The sequence below is a fragment of the Hemitrygon akajei genome, unplaced genomic scaffold (genome assembly GCF_048418815.1).
Source record: "Hemitrygon akajei unplaced genomic scaffold, sHemAka1.3 Scf000162, whole genome shotgun sequence".
NCBI lineage: Eukaryota > Metazoa > Chordata > Chondrichthyes > Myliobatiformes > Dasyatidae > Hemitrygon > Hemitrygon akajei.
In genome coordinates, this window is record NW_027332048.1 from 1 (window position 1) to 24,336 (window position 24,336).

Genomic DNA, 24,336 nt, shown 5'->3' on the forward strand with positions numbered 1-24,336 from the left:
AACGTGCACTCATTGGCCACTTCATTAACTGCGGGAGGTAGATGATAAAGTGGTCACTGAAGTGTATATCACCATGGTTCTTCTGTTAACGCATTGAATGCACTTTGAAAAGTTCTCCGCTGGGTCTGGGAAAGATGTCTTTCTTGTAAAGAGTTCCTTATACTTGAATAGAAATCTCATGTCCAGTCTTGCACGGTGTGCTGTGCTGAAGTTGCCAAAGCACTGGTTATAGTCACAGATGGAAAAGAGGCAGCGTATTCCTGTCAACAATGGAGTTGCTGATACAACAGTCTGGGTTTACAGAGAGTGGGGCGTCAGACAGTGAGCGGCAATTCTATGGGCAAATTACACCTTGTCGGAGGAGAATGGCCAGAATGGTTCAGGCTGGCAGTAACTCAGATAACCACACGTTACAACAGCAGAGGAACCTCCCTAAATGCACCACGGGCCACAGCAGACCACGCTAAGACCGTTTTGCTACTGAGCCCTAACCTTGCCAGCCAGCTGAGTTGTTTACTATCTGTCTGCATTAGATCCCCACTGCCGTCTTCCTCCCCATAATGGTGGCTGAGACCCCCCCCCCCCCCCACCTCGGGTTTGTATCGTCCATTCATCTGTAAAGACTTTGCATGCGATGTAAATTCCAGCCGTTTCACTGGGAGGCATTTGCATTTCCATGGTGACCTCAAGCGACTCACAGCTGATGCTGGGCGCGCAGGCGGGAGGGGTTCATGGCCAGGTCCTTATCGCAGGTCCTTATCGCAGGCACCTTGAAACAAACAGTAAAATGTGTCGTTTGGCAACAACCAGCACAATCTCCGGTGCCAATATACCACGTTCATAGAACGGCACAGGATCCTTTCCCAGTGTAGAAAAGTACCGGAGGTCATTCAGTACCCTGAAGGAAGGTTTCAGGGAGAGCTGTCAGATAAGAGTGGCCAGTGCACGGAACCTACCACAGAGTGACAGGGCCAGGGGTGGGGCTGGAAGCCGAGATAATCGTGGCATTTAAGAGACTGTTAGACAGATTGAGGTTTGGATTCTGAAAAAAACACAAAAGATTCTGCAGATGTTGGAAGTGTGTGTGTGTGTGTGTGGTGAGTGTGTGTGTGTGTGTGTGTGTGTGTGAGTGTGTGTGAGTGTGTGTGTGAGTGTGTGTGTGAGCGTGTGTGTGTGTGTGTGTGTGTGTGTGAGTGTGTGTGAGTGTGTGTGCTTGCGTGTGTGTGTGTGTGAGTGTGTGTGTGTGTGAGTGTGTGTGAGTGTGAGTGTGTGTGAGTGTGGGTGTGTGTGTGTGGTGTGTGTGAGTGTGTGTGCGTGTGTGTGTGAGTGTGTGTGAGTGTGTGCGTGTGAGTGTGTGTGCTTGCGTGTGTGTGTGTGTGAGTGTGTGTGTGTGTGTGTGAGTGTGTGTGAGTGTGAGTGTGTGTGAGTGTGTGTGTGAGTGCGTGTGTGAGCGTGTGACTGTGTGTGAGTGTGTGTGAGTGTGTGTGTGAGTGTGTGTGTGAGTGTGTGTGTGAGCGTGTGACTGTGTGTGAGTGTGTGTGTGTGTGCTTGCGTGTGTGTGTACGTGTGAGTGTGTATGACTGTGTGTGCTTGCGTGTGTGTGTACGTGTGAGTGTGTATGACTGTGTGTGCTTGCGTGTGTGTGTGTGAGTGTGTGTGCTTGCGTGGTGTGTGTATGACTGTGTGCGCGTGCGTGTGTGTGTGTGAGTGTGTGTGCTTGCGTGTGTGTGTATGACTGTGTGTGCTTGCGTGTGTGTGTGTGAGTGTGTGTGCTTGCGTGTGTGTGTATGACTGTGTGCGCGGTGCGTGTGTGTGTGTGAGTGTGTGTGCGTGCGTGTGTGTGTGTGAGTGTGTGTGCGTGCGTGTGTGTGTGAGTGTGTGCGTGCGTGTGAGTGTGTGTGTGAGCGTGTGTGTGTGTGACTGTGTGTGCTTGCGTGTGTGTGTGTGTGAGTGTGCGTGCGTGTGTGTGTGTGCGTGCGTGTGAGTGTGTGTGTGAGCGTGTGTGCACGCACACCTGCGTGTGTGTAGTTGTGTGTGTGTGTACGTGTGTGAGTGTGTATGACTGTGTGTGCTTGCGTGTGTGTGTGTGAGTGTGTGCTTGCGTGTGTGTGTGTGTGAGTGTGTGGTGCGTGCGTGTGTGTGTATGACGTGTGTGCGCGGTGCGTGTGTGTGTGAGTGTGTGTGCGTGCGTGTGTGTGTATGACTGTGTGCGCGTGCGTGTGTGTGTACGTGTGAGTGTGTATGAGTGTGTGTGCGTGCGTGTGTGTGTATGACTGTGTGCGCGTGCGTGTGTGTGTACGTGTGAGTGTGTATGACTGTGTGTGCTTGCGTGTGTGTGTGTGAGTGTGTGCGTGCGTGTGTGTGTGTGTGTGTGTGTGGGTGTAACTGTCAGGTGAATTGTGGAACTCACTGCTGTGGGTGTCTGTGGAGGACAAGTCATTGGGTATATTTAAAGTGGAAGTTGAAAGATTTTGATTAGTCAGGGCATCAAAGGTTACGGGGAGAAGGCAGGTGAGTGGGGTAGAGAGGGATAATAAATCAGTCATGATGGAATGGCAAAGGGACTCAATGGGCCGAATGGCCTAATTCTACTCCTATCTCTTATGGTTTTATGATCTGTACATTTGTGTCTGTGAGTATGTGTGTGCTGTATGTGTACTTGTATGTGTATGTGTATAAATATAATTTTTCCACACCCCTTTTGGAAAGTGTGTATGTGTATTTTTCCCTCAAACTCAGGCCCTCTACCAGAGGCCTGGGTGCTTAAGGGTTTTGGTGCAATACCTTATTGTTCACTCTTCTGGACCGAGATCTCAAATGTTGTTCCCAGGGTTTATTGGAGCAATTCTCCCAGTCCAAGTGTCACAGCTCCACGTGCTCCTAACTCCTAACAGACACACACACACTCATACACACATACTCTATCTCTCTCACACACACACACACACACACACACACACACACACACACACACACATACTCACACACACAACAGACATTCACACTCACACACATGCATACACACTCACACACCCACCCACAAACACACACACACGCATGCACGCACACACACATACACACACACCCACACACACATGCACACACACTCACACACACACAGAGACACACTCACACACACAGACACACTCACACACGCACACACTCACACACACGCACACACCAACAGGACACACACAAGCACACACACACACACAGACTCACGCGCACACGCACGCACACACCCACACTCTCTCACACACACACACATACAAGTACAGATAATTTTTGCACCAATGTTTTTGATATGCACGATTAGAGGTCAAATTCCACAGGGAGGTTTCATTTTGGTTCTGCTAAAAGGAAAGTGAAATGAGTGATTTCAGCACTCGCAATGGAATCGCATAGCAGGTAAGGAGACAGCACGTTTCTTCCCATTTCAGGTAATGAGTAAAAACTGAATTAGTTGGTAAATATCAGCATAGTTAGAAAGTATTTTGGTCTCTTGTCGATGCAGACTCACGTAATTACAGTACCTCATTCCCTACTAATTCTCCCTCTACTCTCTCCCCACGTTCCTGTTAACTCCCCCAAATCACTCCCCACACACTAAAGGCAATTTACAGCGGCGATTAACGTACAGACCCACACCTCACATCTTTCGGAAGGTCAGGTTGGAACGGGCCGCCGGGCTGCTCCCGGGTGCGCTGAGCCACACATTAGGCAACAGGCTGTTTATTCCCTCCTGTTACTCTCTCCCTCTCATGATAACCAACTACACGGCGCTGACGGCTCGAGCTATCAGGGACACAGATCCGGTCTTGGCCCGGGTAGCAAGAATTCTTACGAAGTGCTATTGTATCTTACCGTAAGTACGCCTCGGGATACAGGGAGTAGTCTAAAGTCCCTGAACCAGCCGACACGAGTCCCATTACAATATCCACATACATTCTGAACTCCCCTTAGAGAGGGGCACGCATTGTTTTTGGACGCATTCGCAAGAGAATATTCCCTTGTCTCTCTTACATCGGTGGTCCAAACACTGTTTCTCCAGGCAAGGCATTTCCCCGGCGAAAACGCATCCCCATCCCTTTCCCGTAAAACAGAAGGGATAATCCCGGGTGTTTCGACAGCGTGTACTAGGTACCCACTCTTCCCCCTCCCCCACTGCATGCCGTTCGCGGGTCCCCAAACACTCAGGGTCCACGGCATGGTTACCACCTATTCCCTCAATAAAATATCCCCTCTATCCCTTTCCATTCTGCCCCTGAACTGTCCTCCACGTACCTTCCAGGCTAGCGCCAATGGGTTAGCCACACATCGTGCTTCCACAGACTGTACCGAAGGATAATAAGCAGTACGGTTGCCGTCCAGTCGTTCATGTACTGGATTAAACAAGTTGTCCTCTAAGGAATCAATTGCAACACACAGTAAAGAAATGAGTCCACAAGTGCCGCCAGAAAGCCATCTTTGACAGTCACTGAGATGCTTCCAGCGTTCCTGGCCTTGAGCCGAAACTGCCGCCGCCGTTTGCAGAAGTATCTAGAATGGCCCTTTCCACCGGGGTCCAAGTTTGGGACGCTCCCCAACCCTGGTCAGTACGGATCTCCCATTTTCAGCTCCGGCACGCCTCTCCTTGCCCTCCGGAATCCTGAAGGGTATTCCTTACCTGAGAGTGGAGAAACTTTAGAGAGGACGTTAATAGACAATAGACAATAGGTGCAGAAGTAGACCATTCGGCCCTTCGAGCCTGCACCGCCATTTTGAGATCATGGCTGATCATCTACTATCAATACCCGGTTCCTGCCTTGTCCCCATATCCCTTGATTCCCTGTCCATAAGATACCTATCTAGCTCCTTCTTGAAAGCATCCAGAGAATTGGCCTCCACTGCCTTCCGAGGCAGTGCATTCCAGACCTCCACAACTCTCTGGGAGAAGAAGTTTTTCCTTAACTCTGTCCTAAATGACCTACCCCTTATTCTCAAACCATGCCCTCTGGTACTGGACTCTCCCAGCATCTGGAACATATTTCCTGCCTCTATCTTGTCCAATCCCTTAATAATCTTATATGTTTCAATCAGATCCCCTCTCAATCTCCTTAATTCCAGTGTGTACAAGCCCAGTCTCTCTAACCTCTCTGCGTAAGATAGTCCAGACATCCCAGGAATTAACCTCGTGAATCTATGCTGCACTTCCTCTACAGCCAGGATGTCCTTCCTTAACCCTGGAGACCAAAACTGTACACAATGACTTAGGTGAAAGTACTTCTGCAATTCATCCCCCCATGACATTAAGGTCAATTTGGGCAGAGGGCTGCAAGTCAGCATCCCTTGGGGTCCTTCCAGGATGCCCATAAACAATTTCAGCTGCAGATACCCCTGTTGTGGAATGTGGGGTAATTCTCATATGGTATAAAGCTAACGGAAGGACCTTCAAACAACCACACACAAAATGCTGGTGGAACACAGCAGGCCAGGCAGCATCTATGGGGAGAAGCGCTGTCGACGTATCGGGGCCGAGACCCTTCGTCAGGACACAGTGTTTCTCCCTATAGATGCTGCCTGACCTGCTGCGTTCCACCAGCATTTTGCGTGTTGTTGCTTGAATTTCCAGCATCGGCAGATTTCCTCGTGGAAGGACCTTCAGCCAGCTCAGTCTGGTTTCGGACATTAACTTAGTCAGCTTTTTTTTTCAGGGTGCTATTAGCTCGTTCCACTATTCGGGTGGTAGGCACAGTGAAACTGCTGTCCCTGGCATAGCTCTTCATTTGCCCCACAACATTCAGATTCAGATTATTGTCATTTAGAAACCACAAATGCAACGCAGTTAAAAAATGAGACAACGTTTCCCCAGAATGATATCACAAAAGCACATGACAAAACAGACTACACCAGAAAATCCACGTAACGTTTGGCAATCCCCAATCCAGAGTCCGGAGAGGCTGCTGCGTATTAATATCGTGCTACCGTCTAACGTGTTCCCCGGAAAGGAGCTTCAATTCCACCAGACAAAACAAGACCAAAAACTAAAGCTACAAGACCTGCACAAAACCACATTGTTATAACATATAGATACAACAGTGCAAACAATACCATAATTGATAAAAAAAACAGACTATGAGCACAGTAAAAATAGTCCAATAGTCCAAAGATATTAAAGTTCAAAATGAGGGCCAGTGTCCAAACTTAACTGTCTGGGTTCCTCAAATCTTGGTATAATTTCTCTAAGTAACAACTTTACCACTAACTACCGGTCTAAGGCTGGACGCTGAGACAGGCAAATTATCATAAGCATACTCCCAAAGCGTATTTACAACATCCGGATGGACTGCAGGAGAGAGCCTGTGTTTGGCCAAACTTCTGTTCTGTCCCGTGCTAGTCAATTTGCGGTGCTACGCACCCCGATCCCCCCTGCCAATTAAGGTGCTCGCCAGCTTCAAATGTTACTGCCACTAACCCACTGCCCGATTCGTGGCGACGCACCCAAAGAAAAATGTAATAGATCACTGTTAATGATCCACTGCCCAAATCTTCAGCACACACAGACTTTAATTGTCATAATACCTCACAACCTTAAATACTCACAATATCTCGTCGGGTCCTCTGTTACCCCGATACCTCATTAACTTTAATACTCACAATATCTCATCGGGTCCTCTGTTACCCCGATACCTCACAACCTTAAATACTCACAATATCTCGTCGGGTCCTCTGTTACCCCGATACCTCACAACCTTAAATACTCACAATATCTCATCGGGTCCTCTGTTACCCCGATACCTCACAACCTTAAATACTCACAATATCTCGTCGGGTCCTCTGTTACCCCAATACCTCACAACCTTAAATACTCACAATATCTCGTCGGGTCCTCTGTTACCCCGATACCTCACAACCTTAAATACTCACAATATCTCGTCGGGTCCTCTGTTACCCCGATACCTCATTAACTTTAATACTCACAATATCTCATCGGGTCCTCTGTTACCCCGATACCTCACAACCTTAAATACTCACAATATCTCGTCGGGTCCTCTGTTACCCCGATACCTCACAACCTTAAATACTCACAATATCTCATCGGGTCCTCTGTTACCCCGATACCTCACAACCTTAAATACTCACAATATCTCGTCGGGTCCTCTGTTACCCCAATACCTCACAACCTTAAATACTCACAATATCTCGTCGGGTCCTCTGTTACCCCGATACCTCACAACCTTAAATACTCACAATATCTCGTCGGGTCCTCTGTTACCCCGATACCTCACAACCTTAAATACTCACAATATCTCGTCGGGTCCTCTGTTACCCCGATACCTCACAACCTTAAATACTCACAATATCTCGTTGGGTCCTCTGTTACCCCGATACCTCATTAACTTTAATACTCACAATATCTCATCGGGTCCTCTGTTACCCTGATACCTCACAACCTTAAATACTCACAATACCTCCTCGGGTCCTCTGTTACCCCGAACCTGCTGACCCGTGGTACTCGGGCGGTTTCGGAAGGAGTCCATCAGAGGTTTACGCCCCAGACGAGGGGATCCTCAAGGTGGACAATTAATGAGAGAGAGATCAAGGCAAATCTTACCTTGTGGACTCAGTCCTTCTCAGGTTACTGCCACCGAGTGACCACTCACGCTCTCTAGGGGACCTCGTCTTGGACTCCTGGCCAGCTCGCCAAACTGCCAGGCTGATCGACCCGATGCAGTAAGGTATCACGAGTCCAATAAAACCATAAAACAAGCGATCCTTCACCAAACTTCTCTTTTTATTCATAGCATGCTATGGGGGAAGATCCAGACTGATCTCCCAAAGAGACAGTCCGGACACTGCCCGGCCCCGAACACAATTCCACACAATTTATAACATTGATCATTACAGGAAATATTATAATTACACGAGTTAACACAGTTTTAGAATAGTTTCGATCACATGGTAAGATACAATTAGGTGTAAAATCATTATTGGTTAGTTATAATTATTTCTGCCAAGACCAGCATGGATATAATCTCAGTTCTTTATCGTGACACCTGCCCTTACTCTCCAATGTTCTGCCACCCACTCCCATGCTGTCCTTCCCCTATTTAGTTATGTTATACCTCAAAAATGCTTTGTGCAACCAGATAATTCTTTATTTAGACCTATGTCTAACAGTATTAGGGAATAATGTCTGGTACATCATTTGTGGCTGTGTGAGGTTCCCGTTCTGGCTGTACAACAACCAACATAAGGTACCTGTAAGCTAAATAAGCTAATCATAGCCCTTAATCCATTCCCCCATTTACGTATCCATATAACCATATAACAATCACAGCACGGAAACAGGCCATTCCGGCCCTCCTAGTCCGTGCCGAACTCTTAATCTCACCTAGTCCCACCTACCTGCACTCAGCCCATAACCCTCCACTCCTTTCCTGTCCATATACCTAAGTTTATCTTTCCCTTCAACACTCTCTCTCTCTCTCTCTCAGTCTTGTTCTTTCTCTGTCTCAAACTTTCTCCATCTCTCTCTGTCTGTCTCTCCCTTCCTCTCTCTCTCTCTCTCTCTCTCTCTCTCTCTTCTTCTCTCCTGCCTCTCTCTCTCTCTCTCTCTCTCAAGTTCAATCGCACTCTCGTTCACAGTGAGTCCCCTCCACTCTCCTTGACTCTGCCTACCTCTTTCTCTCACCTCAGCCATCTCAACCCCTTTAACTGGGTGCCCCTCTCCTTCCTCTTCCTGTATTCGTTTTGGAAGGGGTTAAAGTTTAGTCTAACTCTGTTCGGAGTTCAGTGGGGTTGGGAAAACAAGGGTTGTTTTTTCTGGAGCTGAACACTGAGGAGTGATGTTCATAAAATGACAAGAGGCATCGACAGGGTAGACAGTGACCCAGGGTAGAAATGTTATGGTGAGAGGGGAAAAATTTTAAGGAGATTTAAGAGGCAAGTTTTTTTCACAAAGAGTGGTGGTGCCCGCATTGTGCTCCCAGGGGAGTTGCTGGAAGCAGAGATGAAAGTGGGATTTAAATAAATGAAGAAATGAGGGGGGTGGCAACATTGTGAAGGCAAACAGGATTAGTTTCACTTGGAGCAGACATTTTGCGCCGTAGGGCCTGTCCTTGTACAGCTTTACGTGGTTTGAAATTAATTGTATGCAGTCGAGGGAGATATCAAGGGGTTTGCAGAATGAGGAAGGGGTCAGAGAGCAAGATAATTCAGAATCAGGCTTATTATCACTGGCATAGCTTGTGAAATGTGGGGGTTTCTGGCAGCAAGACATTGAAACGCATAAAGGGAAATCAATCAATCAATCAATGGTGCAAAAGAGGAATACTGAGGCACCGCTCAGCAATCTGATGGCAGACGGGAAGGGCCTGTCCCTAAAATATTGAGTGCGTGTCCTCAGGCTCTTCCCTCCACCCCGATGGTAGTCATGAGAAGAGGGCCTTTGTGATACATGCTGTCTTCGTGAGTTGCTGCCTTTTGAAGATGTCCTCCATGGTGGGGGGTTGAGCCCATGGTGGGGGGTTGAGCCCATGGTGGGGGGCTGTACCCATGGTGAGGGGCTGTACCCATGGTGGGGGGTTGTACCCATGGTGGGGGGTTGAGCCCATGGTGGGGGGCTGTACCCATGGTGAGGGGCTGTACCCATGGTGGGGGGTTGTACCCATGGTGGGGGGTTGTACCCATGGTGGGGGGCTGTACCCATGGTGAGGGGTTGTACCCATGGTGGGGGGTTGAGCCCATGGTGGGGGGTTGTACCCATGGTGGGGGAGTTGTACCCATGGTGGGGGTTTGAGCCCATGGTGGGGGGTTGTACCCATGGTGGGGGGCTGTATCCATGGTGGGGGGTTGTACCCATGGTGAGGGGCTGTACCCATGGTGGGGGGTTGTACCCATGGTGGGGGGCTGTACCCATGGTGAGGGGTTGTACCCATGGTGGGGGGTTGAGCCCATGGTGGGGGGCTGTACCCATGGTGAGGGGCTGTACCCATGGTGGGGGGTTGTACCCATGGTGGGGGGCTGTACCCATGGTGAGGGGTTGTACCCATGGTGGGGGGTTGAGCCCATGGTGGGGGGTTGTACCCATGGTGGGGGAGTTGTACCCATGGTGGGGGTTTGAGCCCATGGTGGGGGGTTGTACCCATGGTGGGGGGTTGTACCCATGGTGAGGGGCTGTACCCATGGTGGAGGGTTGTACCCATGGTGAGGGGTTGTACCCATGGTGGGGGGTTGTACCCATGGTGAGGGGCTGTACCCATGGTGGAGGGTTGTACCCATGGTGAGGGGTTGTACCCATGGTGAGGGGCTGTACCCATGGTGGGGGGTTGTACCCATGGTGGAGGGTTGTACCCATGGTAGGGGGTTGTACCCATGGTGAGGGGTTGTACCCATGGTGGGGGGCTGTACCCATGGTGAGGGGTTGAGCCCATGGTGGGGGGTTGTACCCATGGTGGGGGGTTGAGCCCATGGTGGGGGGCTGTACCCATGGTGAGGGGTTGTACCCATGGTGGGGGGTTGAGCCCATGGTGGGGGGCTGTACCCATGGTGGGGGGCTGTACCCATGGTGAGGGGTTGTACCCATGGTGAGGGGTTGAGCCCATGGTGAGGGGTTGTACCCATGGTGGGGGGCTGTACCCATGGTGGGGGGTTGAGCCCATGGTGGGGGGCTGTACCCATGGTGGGGGGCTGTACCCATGGTGGGGGGTTGAGCCCATGGTGGGGGGTTGTACCCATGGTGAGGGGTTGTACCCATGGTGGGGGGCTGTACCCATGGTGGGGGAGTTGTACCCATGGTGAGGGGCTGTACCCATGGTGGAGGGTTGTACCCATGGTGGGGGGCTGTACCCATGGTGAGGGGTTGTACCCATGGTGGGGGTTTGAGCCCATGGTGGGGGGTTGTACCCATGGTGAAGGGTTTGAGCCCATGGTGGGGGGCTGTACCCATGGTGGGGGAGTTGTACCCATGGTGGGGGGTTGTACCCATGGTGGGGGGCTGTACCCATGGTGGGGGGTTGTACCCATGGTGGGGGGCTGTACCCATGGTGGGGGAGTTGTACCCATGGTGGGGGGTTGTACCCATGGTGGGGGAGTTGTACCCATGGTGGGGGGTTGTACCCATGGTGGGGGGCTGTACCCATGGTGGGGGAGTTGTACCCATGGTGGGGGGTTGTACCCATGGTGGGGGGCTGTACCCATGGTGGGGGGTTGTACCCATGGTGGGGGGCTGTACCCATGGTGGGGGAGTTGTACCCATGGTGGGGGGTTGTACCCATGGTGGGGGGCTGTAACCATGGTGGGGGGTTGTACCCATGGTGGGGGGCTGTAACCATGGTGGGGGGTTGTACCCATGGTGGGGGGCTGTACCCATGGTGGGAGGTTGTACCCATGGTGAGGGGTTGTACCCATGGTGGGGGTTTGTACCCATGGTGGGGGGTTGTACCCATGGTGGGGGGTTGAGCCCATGGTGAGGGGTTGTACCCATGGTGAGGGGTTGTACCCATGGTGGGGGGCTGTACCCATGGTGGGGGAGTTGTACCCATGGTGGGGGGCTGTACCCATGGTGGGGGGCTGTACCCATGGTGGGGAGTTGTACCCATGGTGGGGGGTTGTACCCATGGTGGGGGGCTGTACCCATGGTGGGGGTTTGTACCCATGGTGGGGGGTTGTACCCATGGTGGGGGGCTGTACCCATGGTGGGGGGCTGTACCCATGGTGGGGGAGTTGTACCCATGGTGGGGGGTTGTACCCATGGTGGGGGGCTGTACCCATGGTGGGGAGTTGTACCCATGGTGGGGGGTTGTACCCATGGTGGGGGGCTGTACCCATGGTGGGGGAGTTGTACCCATGGTGGGGGGTTGTACCCATGGTGGGGGGCTGTACCCATGGTGGGGGGTTGTACCCATTGAGAGGGGTTGTACCCATGGTGGGGGGTTGTACCCATGGTGGGGGGCTGTACCCATGGTGAGGGGTTGTACCCATTGAGAGGGGATGTACCCATGGTGGGGGGCTGTACCCATGGTGGGGGGTTGTACCCATTGAGAGGGGTTGTACCCATGGTGGGGGGGTTGTACCCATGGTGGGGGGCTGTACCCATGGTGAGGGGTTGTACCCATTGAGAGGGGTTGTACCCATGGTGGGGGGTTGTACCCATGGTGGGGGGTTGAGCCCATGGTGGGGGGTTGTACCCATGGTGGGGGGCTGTACCCATGGTGGGGGGTTGTACCCATGGTGGGGGTTTGTACCCATGGTGGGGGGTTGTACCCATGGTGAGGGGTTGTACCCATGGTGGGGGGCTGTACCCATGGTGGGGGGTTGTACCCATGGTGGGGGTTTGTACCCATGGTGAGGGGTTGTACCCATGGTGGGGGGCTGTACCCATGGTGGGGGGTTGTACCCATGGTGGGGGGCTGTACCCATGGTGAGGGGTTGTACCCATTGAGAGGGGTTGTACCCATGGTGGGGGGCTGTACCCATGGTGAGGGGCTGTACCCATGGTGGGGGGTTGTACCCATGGTGGGGGGCTGTACCCATGGTGAGGGGTTGTACCCATTGAGAGGGGTTGTACCCATGGTGGGGGGCTGTACCCATGGTGAGGGGCTGTACCCATGGTGGGGGGTTGTACCCATGGTGGGGGAGTTGTACCCATGGTGGGGGGTTGAGCCCATGGTGAGGGGTTGTACCCATGGTGGGGAGTTGTACCCATGGTGGGGGGTTGTACCCATTGAGAGGGGTTGTACCCATGGTGGGGGGCTGTACCCATGGTGAGGGGCTGTACCCATGGTGAGGGGTTGTACCCATGGTGAGGGGTTGTACCCATGGTGGGGGAGTTGTACCCATGGTGGGGGGTTGAGCCCATGGTGAGGGGTTGTATCCATGGTGAGGGGTTGTACCCATGGTGGGGGGCTGTACCCATGGTAGGGGGTTGTACCCATGGTGAGGGGTTGTACCCATGGTGGGAGGTTGTACCCATGGTGAGGGGCTGTACCCATGGTGGGGGGTTGTACCCATGGTGGGGGGCTGTACCCATGGTGAGGGGTTGTACCCATGGTGGGGGGTTGTACCCATGGTGAGGGGTTGTACCCATGGTGGGGGAGTTGTACCCATGGTGGGGGGTTGAGCCCATGGTGAGGGGTTGTACCCATGGTGGGGGGCTGTACCCATGGTGAGGGATTGTACCCATGGTGGGGGGCTGTACCCATGGTGAGGGGTTGTACCCATGGTGGGGGTTTGTACCCATGGTGAGGGGTTGTACCCATGGTGGGGAGTTGTACCCATGGTGGGGGGTTGTACCCATGGTGGGGGGTTGAGCCCATGGTGGGGGAGTTGTACCCATGGTGAGGGGTTGTACCCATGGTGGGGGTTTGTACCCATGGTGGGGGGCTGTACCCATGGTGAGGGGTTGTACCCATGGTGAGGGGCTGTACCCATGGTGGGGGGCTGTACCCATGGTGAGGGGTTGTACCCATGGTGGGGAGTTGTACCCATGGTGGGGGGTTGTACCCATGGTGGGGGGTTGAGCCCATGGTGGGGGAGTTGTACCCATGGTGGAGGGTTGTGCCCATGTTGTGGAGGGTGTGAATGCAAAGATAATGTTTTCGTGTCCCATAGGTGTGAATGTAAAGATATTGTCCCTGTGTCCCATAGGTGTGAATGTAAAGATATTGTCCCTGTGTCCTATAGGTGTGAATGTAAAGATATTGTCCCTGTGTCCCATAGATGTGAGTGTAAAGATATTGTCCCTGTGTCCTATAGGTGTGAATGTAAAGATATTGTCCCTGTGTCCTATAGATGTGAATGTAAAGATATTCTCCCTGTGTCCTATAGGTGTGAATGTAAAGATATTGTCCCTGTGTCCCATAGGTGTGAATGTAAAGATATTCTCCCTGTGTCCTATAGGTGTGAATGTAAAGATATTCTCCCTGTGTCGCATAGGTGTGAATGTAAAGATATTCTCCCTGTGTCCTATAGGTGTGAATGTAAAGATATTGTCCCTGTGTCCTATAGGTGTGAATGTAAAGATATTCTCCCTGTGTCCTATAGGTGTGAATGTAAAGATATTCTCCCTGTGTCCCATAGGTGTGAATGTAAAGATATTCTCCCTGTGTCCCATAGGTGTGAATGTAAAGATATTGTCCCTGTGTCCCATAGGTGTGAATGTAAAGATATTGTCCCTGTGTCCTATAGGTGTGAATGTAAAGATATTGTCCCTGTGTCCTATAGGTGTGAATGTAAAGATATTGTCCCTGTGTCCCATAGGTGTGAATGTAAAGATATTGTCCCTGTGTCCCATAGGTGTGAATGTAAAGATATTCTCCCTGTGTCCTATAGGTGTGAATGTAAAGATATTCTCCCTGTGTCCTATAGGTGTGAATGTAAAGATATTCTCCCTGTGTCCCATAGGTGTGAATGTAAAGATATTCTCCCTGTGTCCCATAGGTGTGAATGTAAAGATATTGTCCCTGTGTCCTATAGGTGTGAATGTAAAGATATTGTCCCTGTGTCCCATAGGTGTGAATGTAAAGATATTCTCCCTGTGTCCCATAGGTGTGAATGTAAAGATATTCTCCCTGTGTCCTATAGGTGTGAATGTAAAGATATTGTCCCTGTGTCCCATAGGTGTGAATGTAAAGATATTGTCCCTGTGTCCCATAGGTGTGAATGTAAAGATATTCCCCCTGTGTCCTATAGGTGTGAATGTAAAGATATTCTCCCTGTGTCCTATAGGTGTGAATGTAAAGATATTGTCCCTGTGTCCCATAGGTGTGAATGTAAAAATATTGTCCCTGTGTCCTATAGGTGTGAATGTAAAGATATTGTCCCTGTGTCCCATAGGTGTGAATGTAAATATATTGTCCCTGTGTCCCATACGTGTGAATGTAAAGATATTGTCCCTGTGTCCAATAGGTGTGAATGTAAAGATATTGTCCCTATGTCCCATAGGTGTGAATGTAAAGATATTGTCCCTGTGTCCCATAGGTGTGAATGTAAAGATATTGTCCCTATGTCCCATAGGTGTGAATGTAAAGATATTCTCCCTGTGTCCCATAGGTGTGAATGTAAAGATATTGTCCCTGTGCCCTATAGGTGTGAATGTAAAGATATTGTCCCTGTGTCCTATAGGTGTGAATGTAAAGATATTGTCCCTGTGCCCTATAGGTGTGAATGTAAAGATATTGTCCCTGTGTCCCATAGGTGTGAATGTAAAGATATTCTCCCTGTGTCCCATAGGTGTGAATGTAAAGATATTGTCCCTGTGCCCTATAGGTGTGAATGTAAAGATATTCTCCCTGTGTCCCATAGGTGTGAATGTAAAGATATTCTCCCTGTGTCCCATAGGTGTGAATGTAAAGATATTCTCCCTGTGTCCTATAGGTGTGAATGTAAAGATATTGTCCCTGTGTCCCATAGGTGTGAATGTAAAGATATTCTCCCTGTGTCCCATAGGTGTGAATGTAAAGATATTCTCCCTGTGTCCTATAGGTGTGAATGTAAAGATATTGTCCCTGTGTCCCATAGGTGTGAATGTAAAGATATTGTCCCTGTGTCCCATAGGTGTGAATGTAAAGATATTCCCCCTGTGTCCTATAGGTGTGAATGTAAAGATATTCTCCCTGTGTCCTATAGGTGTGAATGTAAAGATATTGTCCCTGTGTCCCATAGGTGTGAATGTAAAAATATTGTCCCTGTGTCCTATAGGTGTGAATGTAAAGATATTGTCCCTGTGTCCCATAGGTGTGAATGTAAATATATTGTCCCTGTGTCCCATACGTGTGAATGTAAAGATATTGTCCCTGTGTCCAATAGGTGTGAATGTAAAGATATTGTCCCTATGTCCCATAGGTGTGAATGTAAAGATATTGTCCCTGTGTCCCATAGGTGTGAATGTAAAGATATTGTCCCTATGTCCCATAGGTGTGAATGTAAAGATATTCTCCCTGTGTCCCATAGGTGTGAATGTAAAGATATTGTCCCTGTGCCCTATAGGTGTGAATGTAAAGATATTGTCCCTGTGTCCTATAGGTGTGAATGTAAAGATATTGTCCCTGTGCCCTATAGGTGTGAATGTAAAGATATTGTCCCTGTGTCCCATAGGTGTGAATGTAAAGATATTCTCCCTGTGTCCCATAGGTGTGAATGTAAAGATATTGTCCCTGTGCCCTATAGGTGTGAATGTAAAGATATTCTCCCTGTGTCCCATAGGTGTGAATGTAAAGATATTCTCCCTGTGTCCCATAGGTGTGAATGTAAAGATATTGTCCCTGTGTCCTATAGGTGTGAATGTAAAGATATTGTCCCTGTGTCCCATAGGTGTGAATGTAAAGATATTCTCCCTGTGTCCCATAGGTGTGAATGTAAAGATATTCTCCCTGTGTCCTATAGGTGTGAATGTAAAGATATTGTCCCTGTGTCCCTTAGGTGTGAATGTAAAGATATTGTCCCTGTGTCCTATAGGTGTGAATGTAAATATATTGTCCCTGTGTCCCATAGGTGTGAATGTAAAGATATTGTCCCTGTGTCCCATAGGTGTGAATGTAAAGATATTGTCCCTATGTCCCATAGGTGTGAATGTAAAGATATTGTCCCTGTGTCCCATAGGTGTGAATGTAAAGATATTCTCCCTGTGTCCCATAGGTGTGAATGTAAAGATATTGTCCCTGTGCCCTATAGGTGTGAATGTAAAGATATTGTCCCTATGTCCTATAGGTGTGAATGTAAAGATATTGTCCCTGTGCCCTATAGGTGTGAATGTAAAGATATTGTCCCTGTGTCCCATACGTGTGAATGTAAAGATATTCTCCCTGTGTCCCATAGGTGTGAATGTAAAGATATTGTCCCTGTGCCCTATAGGTGTGAATGTAAAGATATTGTCCCTGTGTCCTATAGGTGTGAATGTAAAGATAATGTCCCTGTGTCCTATGGGTGTGAATGTAAAGATAATGTCCCTGTGTCCTATAGGTGTGAATGTAAAGATATTGTCCCTGTGCCCTATAGGTGTGAATGTAAAGATATTGTCCCTGTGTCCTATAGGTGTGAATGTAAAGATAATGTCCCTGTGTCCTATAGGTGTGAATGTAAAGATATTCTCCCTGTGTCCCATAGGTGTGAATGTAAAGATATTGTCCCTGTGCCCTATAGGTGTGAATGTAAAGATATTGTCCCTGTGCCCTATAGGTGTGAATGTAAAGATAATGTCCCTGTGTCCTATAGGTGTGAATGTAAAGATAATGTCCCTGTGCCCGATAGGTGTGAATGTAAAGATATTGTCCCTGTGCCCTATAGGTGTGAATGTAAAGATATTGTCCCTGTGCCCTATAGGTGTGAATGTAAAGATATTGTCCCTGTGCCCTATAGGTGTGAATGTAAAGATAATGTCCCCTTGCGAAGCTAGAGTCTAGTGTGAGGTGTTGTATTTGGGAGGAGAAACCAGGGGCAGCCCTTACACATTGAACCTTAGAGCACTGTGGATTGGGGTGGAACAAATGGATCTGCAAATACAGGTAGATAGGGTCATAAAGAGAGCTTTTGCATGTTGGTCTTCATAAATCTAAGTATGAAGTACAGGAGCTGGGGTGTTATGTTGAAGTTGTATAAGAAGCTGTTGAGGCCTAATTTGGAGCATTGTGTGCAGTTCTGATCACATACCTACAGGATAGGGCTGAAAGAGTACAGAGAGAATTTAACAAGGATGTTGCCGGGACCGAGTTGTAGGAAAACAATTAAGACTATATATATTGGAGTGTAGGAGAATGAAGAGATTTGATGAAGGAATACCTAAAAGGCCTCTTTACTGTACTGCTCTGTGACTCTAAAACTCAAGTCCCTTTAAGAAAACAGTCATTATTTCAAGCCAGGTGTCTCTGTGCCTTAAAGGTGGATGTAAGCATGACAGCAATGTCAGAAATTTGATCCCATAGTGAAAGAAAGCTTTCTTTCCAATCATGTGATTTCCCAGTGTGGTGAACTGCATATGCCTGTCTGGACACGCCCCCACCGCTGACTGCTCCTGTGGCTCCTCCCACAGACCCCGGTATAAAGGCGATTGGAGGCACAGACCCTTCCTCAGTCGCCAGGATATCTCTTGCTGCTGATAGTGCTCTCTTCCAGCCAATAAAAGCCTACCTTAACCCATGTCTCAGAGTTATCGATGGTGCATCAGCCAGACAGCAGCCAACCCGTCTAAAGCAGATGATGCTTTCAATCCCTTTGTGGAGATAACTTGTCAGCCCACAGAAAACTGACAAACCTGTTTAGCCAAACGAGACCTGAGTACACCGGCTGAATGCTGCAGCAGAAGGTCACCCGGATATGCAGGTTTTCAACAGGGAGTTTTTGAAACACCAAGAGCCAAGATCGTATCACCCTTTTCGTGTCACCCTAATCGCCCAATCTGCATCTTCTGAATCTGTAAAATGTGGGACTGGAGCAGAATGCAGAGTCACAGGCAAATATTTGGAGGGAAAGAGATGAGATAGTGAGAAATAGATCTCACAATCAGATCCCTTCTCCTCCAACATGCAATGAATACCTCAGCCTCGCTGCCCTTTCAACCATCTGGGATGCCAGAGGTGGAATGCACTACAATCTAAATGTCCTGCAGCAACCTTCTTACCCACTACCCCTGTCCCTCTCACTCCCATTCTCACTTCTCACTACTACTATCAGGTAGGAGGATTAGGAATCTCAGGTCCCTCACTCCTAGGCTCAGGGACAGTTTTACCCTTCAACCATCAGGCTCCTGAACCAGTGTGGATAACTTCACTCACCCCAACACTGAACTGATTCCACACATCAGGCTCCTGACCCAGTGTGGATAACTTCACTCACCCCAACACTGAACTGATTCAACACATCAGGCTCCTGAACCAGTGTGGATAACTTCACTCACCCCAACACTGAACTGATTCAACACATCAGGCTCCTGAACCAGTGTGGATAACTTCACTCACCCCAACACTGAACTGATTCAACACATCAGGCTCCTGAACCAGTGTGGATAACTTCACTCACCTCAACACTGAACTGATTCCACACATCAGGCTCCTGAACCAGTGTGGATAACTTCACTCACCCCAACACTGAACTGATTCAACACATCAGGCTCCTGAACCAGTGTGGATAACTTCACTCACCCCAACTCTGAACTGATCCCACAACATGTGGATTCACTTTCAAGAACTCTACAACGCATGCTCTCAATGTTATTTGTAAGATTGAGTGTGTGAGAAAGAGAGAGAGAGAGAGTGTGTGCTGTTGTGAGTGTGTGTGTGAGAGAGAGAGAGTGTGTGCTGTTGTGAGTGTGTGTGAGAGAGAGAGAGAGTGAGTGTGTGCTGTTGTGAGTGTGTGTGAGAGAGAGAGTGAGTGTGTGCTGTTGTGAGTGTGTGTGAGAGAGAGAGTGAGTGTGTGCTGTTGTGAGTGTGTGTGAGAGAGAGAGAGAGTGTGTGCTGTTGTGAGTGTGTGTGTGAGAGAGAGAGAGTGTGTGTGCTGTTGTGAGTGTGTGTGAGAGAGAGAGAGTGAGTGTGTGCTGTTGTGAGTGTGTGAGAGAGAGAGTGAGTGTGTGCTGTTGTGAGTGTGTGAGAGAGAGAGAGTGTGTGCTGTTGTGAGTGTGTGTGAGAGAGAGAGTGTGTGAGAGAGAGAGTGTATGCTGTTGTGAGTGTGTGAGAGAGAGAGAGAGTGAGTGTGTGCTGTTGTGAGTGTGTGAGAGAGTGAGTGTGTGCTGTTGTGAGTGTGTGTGAGAGAGAGTGAGTGTGTGAGAGAGAGAGAGTGAGTGTGTGCTGTTGTGAGTGTGTGAGAGAGAGAGAGAGTGTGCTGTTGTGAGTGTGTGTGAGAGAGAGAGAGAGTGTTTATGCTGTTGTGTGTGTGTGAGAGAGAGAGAGAGAGAGAGTGAGTGTGTGCTGTTGTGAGTGTGTGAGAGAGAGAGTGTGTGCTGTTGTGAGTGTGTGTGAGAGAGAGAGTGTGTGCTGTTGTGAGTGTGTGTGAGAGAGAGAGAGAGAGTGTTTATGCTGTTGTGAGTGTGTGTGAGAGAGAGAGAGAGAGTGAGTGTGTATGCTGTTGTGAGTGTGTGAGAGAGAGAGAGAGTGTGCTGTTGTGAGTGTGTGAGAGAGAGAGAGAGAGTGTGTGCTGTTGTGAGTGTGTGTGAGAGAGAGAGAGAGAGTGTTTATGCTGTTGTGAGTGTGTGTGAGAGAGAGAGAGAGAGAGAGTGTTTATGCTGTTGTGAGTGTGTGTGAGAGAGAGAGAGAGTGTGTGCTGTTGTGAGTGTGTGTGAGAGAGAGAGTGTTTATGCTGTTGTGAGTGTGTGTGAGAAAGAGAGAGAGAGTGAGTGTGTGTGCTGTTGTGAGTGTGTGTGTGAGAGAGAGAGTGTTTATGCTGTTGTGAGTGTGTGTGAGAGAGAGAGTGAGTGTGTGTGAGAGAGAGAGAGAGAGAGTGTGTGCTGTTGTGAGTGTGTGAGAGAGAGAGAGAGAGTGTGTATGCTGTTGTGAGTGTGTGTGAGAGAGAGAGAGAGTGTGAGTGTGTATGCTGTTGTGAGTGTGTGTGTGAGAGAGAGAGAGTGTGTGCTGTTGTGAGTGTGTGTGAGAGAGAGAGAGAGTGAGTGTGTATGCTGTTGTGAGTGGCTGGGAGGAATGGGACCTGTGTTGCTGTTGTTTGCATGGTGACGTTTGTCGGCTGTTCCCAACACATTCTTGTGCGCTGGTTGTTAACACAAATTACATTATTCACTGTAAGGTTCGATGTCCATGTGATAAATAAATTAATCTGAATCTGAGTCTAAAAGCCCCTTAAATGCCACCACCACCCCTGACAACCATTCACCTATCACAGTGTGTAAAAAAAAAGTCCAGCTTCTCCCTTAAACTTTCCTACTCTCCCCTTCAATGCATGTCTTTGACATTTCTACCCTGGGAAAAAGATTCTGCCCGGCCTCTCTGTGCCTCTCATAATTTTGTAAACGCCTCAGCTTCTGACCCTCCAGAGAAAACAGCCCATGTTTGTCCAAACTCTTCCCATAGTTCAGACCCTCTGGTCTAGGTCACCTTGGATTTTCCCAGTCGCTTACTCATCAGACTCTCCCACTTACACCATCGCTGTACTGGTTCCACAACACACAGGCTCACTTCCAACTCATGTTCTCAAACTTACAAAATCTCCACTATTTGTCCTCTTTTGAACATGGCTTTTCTGTCAGTCTTTGTATATGTGTAGTTTTTTCGTAAACTCTATTATATTCCTTTATTTTCCCATAAATACCTGCAGGAAAATGAATCCCAAGCTAGTATAAAGTAACATCACATACTTTGAAAGTGAGTTTTACTTTGACGTGGTAATCTCCCTTTAGAACATAGAACAGTACAGCACATTACAGGCCCTTCGGCCCACAATGTTGTGCCGACTCTTAAACCCTGCCTCCCATATATCCTCCTACCTTAAATTCCTCCATGTACCTGTCTAGTAGTCTCTTAAATTTCACTAGTGTATCTGCCTCCACCACTGACTCGGGCAGTGCATTCCACGCACCAACCACTCTCTGAGTAAAAAACTTTCCTCTGATATCCCCCTTGAACTTCCCTCCCCTTACCTTAAAGACATGTCCTCTTGTACTGAGCAGTGGTGCCCTGGGGAAGAGGCGCTGGCTGTCCACTCTGTCTATTCCTCTTAATATCTTGAACACCTCTATCATGTCTCCTCTCATCCTCCTTCTCTCCAAAGAGTAAAGCCCTAGTTCCCTTAATCTCTGATCATAATCCATACTCTCTAAACCAGGCAGCATCCTGGTAAATCTCCTCTGTACCCTTTCCAATGCTTCCACATCCTTCCTATACTGAGGCGACCAGAACTGGATACAGAACAAGTGTGGTCTAACTAGAGTTTTATAGAGCTGCTCATTACATCACGTCTCTTAAACTCTGTCCCTCGACTTATGAAAGCTAACACCCCATAAGCTTTCTTAACTACCCTATCTACCTGTGAGGCAACTTTCAGGGATCTGTGGACATGTACCCCCAGATCCCTCTGCTCCTCCACACTACCAAGTATCCTGCCATTTACTTTGTACTCTGCCTTGGAGTTTGTCCTTCCATAGTGTACTTGCAATTGGTACTTGGGGGGGATAAGCCCACAGTTATGTACAGTACATAATACTGTATAGTGCATTGGTAAATGCCATGCAACATGTGAAGACATAGTAACCTGTTGCCAGGTTCAGACAGACAGACAGACAGACAGACATACTTTATTGATCCCGAGGGAAATTGGGTTTCGTTACAGCCGCACCAATAGTGTAGAAATATAGCAATATAAAACCATAAATAATTAAATAATAATAAGTTAATCATGCCCAGTGGAAATAAGTCCAGGACCAGCCTATTGGCTCAGGGTGTCTAGGTTCTGGAAAGAGGGGAACACAGTTATGTTATGTAAATATTAACTTGTTGTCAGGTTTTGGAAAGAGGGGAACACAGTTATGTTATGTAAGTATTAACTGGTTGTCAGGTTTTGGAAAGAGGGGAACACAGTTATGTTATGTAAATATTAACTTGTTGTCAGGTTTTGGAAAGAGGGGAACACTTTAGTAGAAGGTCAAGGCCAGGAGATGATAATTTCACTCAGTTTTGCACGAGTTCCCTGTTGCTGAAAAATGGTGATTTCAGCAGAGAGGTGGAGGTAGTGGATGGTTTCAAATTCTTCAGGTGTCCAGTTCAGACAAGCAAGGAGATTGTGTTACTTTGTACCCGTTCTCCTAAAGTGTGCTCCCGCAAGCCTCCATCCCTCACCCAGCCCACCTCGTACGTGGCACATCACTAACACAAATTCATTCATGAAGTGCCCTTAATGTCAAATATATTCCCGGTGTGTTTGTCAGGGTTTCTTGCAGCTCCAGTGCCCTCTGACCTCTGACACGGTCTGTGTGTTGAGTTGGTACTGACCTGCCCAGGTTTCCTCCCTCATCCCAAAATCATGTGGATCAGTAATGCTAGTTTCCCCAGGTGTCGGTGAAGGACAGGAGAATCAGAGAAGAAGATTAGCTTGTTTGCCCCACGGAGCTCGAAACTTCGAAGTGCGTCAATAGCCAACATAATGCGAGGATGTGCTGGGGACAGCCCCCAAGTGTCACTATGCTTCCAGCATCAGCGTAGTGTGCCCACAGCTCACTCACTCCAACCTGTGTGTTTGGAACGTGGGAGGAAACCCACAGGGAGAATGTATACTCATCTGTTGTCGTGCTGCAAAGGAGAATGAAATGTTTGTTACCCAGAGGAGAACATACAAATTCTTACACGAATATGTAAGAATTTGTATTCTTATACAAATTACAAATTCTTTACAGACAGCAGCTCCAGTCTTAGAGTTGGCAGCATTATGCTGGCCTGCTGTTCTAGGTGGGTGCAAGAGGGGGTGAGGGGGAAATACCTGGTTGGATCAGATGAGTGAGATCGCTTTGACAAATCGGCATAGGTTCAATGGCCTCATTCTATGCAATACAAACATAAAGAAGATCTGGCAGTGATCCTGAAGAAAATAACAGTGGAAGAGACCTGCTTTGTGGAGCCACGAGTTTAGGGAGGGCATTCCAACACTCGGGATGCAGGTAGTTGAAGGCATGGCTGGGTAATTGAGATGAGGAGTGCACAGAAGCTGAGGATCAGAGAGACCCGTCACTGAGGGTTGGGAGAGACACGTAGACAAAATGAAGGGACATTAGGATGGACATGCTTCGAGAACAAAACATTGTAGATCACAAGCATGGAAGTATCTGCAGATGCTGGAAGTCCAGGGCGACAAAATGCGAGAGGAACTCGGTAGGTCAGGCAGCATTTATGCAGGGGAATAAATAGTTAATCTTTTGGGCCAACACCTTTCATCAGGACTGGAAAGGGAAGGGAAGGCAAGGTAGGTGATAGGTGAACCCAGGTGAGGCGGGGAAGGTGGGTCCAGGTGAGGGACATTGTAAATCACTGAGTGATGTAAAACTGGATCAATAGGTTCAGGTGAGCACAGTGTGAAAGAAGAGAGTCATAGCAAGATAGGCCCTTCGGCCCATCAAGCCTATGCTAACCGTCAGCCACCATTTTATTCTTGTCAGCTCCCCCTAAATCCCGCCCCACACCTACACACTTACAAAGGTCAGTTACACTGCCACCACCCCAGACGCTGTTGGAATGTGGACGGAAACTGGAGCTCTCCCCGCAGAGAGAACGCGCACCTCCCGTGTAGACACCACTTCCAGAAGCTGGGATCGATCCCGGCTCGACCACGTGGGCCTTTGCATAGGAAACCCACAGGATCAGAGGAAGGATGTGCAAATTCTATATAGATAGCACCTCCCGCGGCCGGGTCCCAGGAACCACGCTCCGGTGG

At 48.8% G+C, this 24,336-nt stretch overlaps 1 protein-coding gene across 1 annotated transcript in view; it reads left to right on the forward strand.

Annotated features, from left to right (window-relative positions):
- The first annotated feature begins 3,255 nt into the window (after nucleotides 1-3,255).
- Nucleotides 3,256-24,336, forward strand: part of LOC140724109 (exocyst complex component 3-like protein 2) — a 71,571-nt gene continuing 50,490 nt past the window's right edge. Inside the window, exon 1 of the mRNA XM_073038590.1 lies at nucleotides 3,256-3,440. The gene's annotated coding sequence lies outside the window, so the exon portion shown is untranslated. The remainder of the gene's footprint in view (nucleotides 3,441-24,336) is intronic.